This window comes from Trichechus manatus, unplaced genomic scaffold, assembly GCF_000243295.1.
Source record: "Trichechus manatus latirostris isolate Lorelei unplaced genomic scaffold, TriManLat1.0 scaffold00279, whole genome shotgun sequence".
NCBI lineage: Eukaryota > Metazoa > Chordata > Mammalia > Sirenia > Trichechidae > Trichechus > Trichechus manatus.
In genome coordinates, this window is record NW_004444215.1 from 1959512 (window position 1) to 1962038 (window position 2527).

Sequence of the window (2527 nt, forward strand, 5' to 3'; positions counted from 1 at the left end):
CAGTATTGTTCTTTCACTGTGTTCCTATCTTTTCTTCAGCCTTACAGTTATGAATTTTGACACTTTCTCAGTGTCTTGATCTGGGGCTTTCTCTGGCTGGCTTTCTCTGAGGTCTTTGAAGGACAGCTTTGCCATCTTATCAAAGTGACGTGACTTTCAGACTTTATGACGCAAGGCTAAAGAGCCAAGTTTGATTCAACACCAGGACAATCCTAAACTTCCTAGCATAAATGACGTAAAGGTAAAATGTTGGTTTTCATTTCATTTGGAAAACCACCACCTCTACTCAAAAGCCATCCTCGATGCTGCTGCCCAAAGGCAGAATTCTAATCTCATTTAGTGATTGCATCTGCGACAGAGTAGCAGTTTGCTCAAGATTTGATTTTATTTAGCAAACATGAAAACAGAAAGATTATCCAGAGTCCAGGGTTACTGGGCCCTTTCCCAGGCTACATTCCCAGAGGGCTCCAGTATCACGTCCCTGTAGAGGGTGCTCTGAGCAGGGGCCAAGAGGCTTCACTTCATCATGGGAGAATCACAGACACACCCTCACATGCCACCAACTCCTCAAAGAACAGGATCCTGTGGCCCCAGGGACAATGGCTGCCTGAAGTGTGTTCCAGGTTGAAGCCCAGGAGGCAGGTGGTTCCAGTGGGCTAAGGTGGAGGGAGCGGGGACAGGGAGGAAGGAAGGAATCTAGGAAACATTAAAGGGCAATCGATATGTGTCACTTGGCTTGTCACCATACAAAGAAACATAAACAAACAAAACTATAAGCTCTGCCTTCCAGCATCAGGGGATTCCACAGCTGTTTACTAAGCACCCGAGATGTGGCAGCAGTGGTCACCGCCAGCCCTCCTGGAGTTCACGGCACAGTGGGCACCATTTGCTAGCGTATCTATTGCGTTTGTTTCCTGGGGCCGCTGGAACCAATGACCACAAACCGGGTGGCTTAAGACAACAGAAGTCGATTCTCTCATTGTCGTGGAGGCCAGAAGTCTGAAGTTAGAGTGTCAGCAGGGCCACGCTCTCTCCGGGGGCTCTAGGGGAGGATCCTTCCTTGCCTCTCCCAGCTTCTGGCGGCTCCAGGCTTCCCTGGGCTTGTGGCAGCATCACTCCAACCTCTGACTCCTTCTTCACACGGCCCCCTCCTCTCCGGTGTCTGTCTCCTCCTCTGTGTGTCTCTTAGAAGGACTCCTGTCGTTGGTTTAGAGCCCACTTAGATAACCCAAGATGATCCCTCAGCTGCAGCTCCTTCACACCATGACATCTGCAAGGCCCTTTTGCCAAACAAGGTCATGTTCACAGGATCGGGGTGTTACACCCTGCCTCCGATTCCACAGACCGGCAGCCAGAAGCCTTCCTGGGGGCTGTGCCTTTCAGAGGCTGCCCTCCGGTGCTGAGGAGGGCCCGCGCTTCCTCTGAAGGCTTCTGCACCCTCGCTACCTACTTAGGGTTTATCTCCGTTGTGAATCACCTGATGGGGATGAAGACTGGAGCTTCCTTGAAGAGCTTCCTGCCCTCAGCGCTCTCATGGGACATCCCTGTGTGACGTCTCTGATGTTGCTCAGTCCAGCATTCATCTTTCCAAAAAAATTAGTGTTTTAGGTGAAAGTTTACACAGCAAATTAGATTCCCATTCAAAATTCATACACAGATTGTTCCCGACACTGCTTACAGTCCTCGCAGTGTGTCAGCACTCTCCCCATTTCCACCCCGCCTGCCGCGTTTCCATCCATCCAGTTTCCCTGTCCTTCCTTGCCTTCTCTTTTTTACTTTTAGGTAAATGCTGACTTTTTGGTCTCGTGTAGTTGATTGTTTAAAAGAGCACGTTGCTCACGGGTGTTATGGTTTATTTTATAAGCCAGTCCATTATTTGGCTGAAAGATGACCTCTGGGACCAGACTTCATCGTAAAAGTCTTTCCGCATTCGTTACCTTTGTAAAATTTCTGCACACTCGGAACGCTCCGACGTATGGTAAGATTTGCTCCACCTGACAGACTTTCCCCTATCACTACGTTTATACATTTCCTCTCCACTCGGAATTCGTGATGTTCCGTTTCTTCTGATGTCTCTCTGAAGGTTTTCCCACACTCCTCACAGCTGTAGGGGCCGTCTCGCTTATGGAGTCTCTGATGTTTAACAAGCACCGAACTCCAAACAAAGGCGTCCTGGCAGCCACTGCCCCACTGTGCATGTCATTGTAGAACCCCTGGTTCCAAGTCCTCTTGTGAATCTGCCTTGAATTTCTGGCAGTTCACTGTCAATGTATTGCTACAACCACTTTTGAATGATCTTTAGCAGAATTTTATTTGTGTGTAATATTAATTATATTATTTGATAATTTCTTCATTCTGTTGGTCACCTTTCTTTGGAATGAATACAAATATGGATTTCTTCCAGTCAGTTGGCCAGGAAGCTGTCTTCCAAATTTCTTGGCATAGACAAGTGAGTGCTTCCAGTGCTGTATCCGTTTGTTGAAACATCTCAATTTTTATTCTGTCAACTCCTGGAGACTTGTTTTTC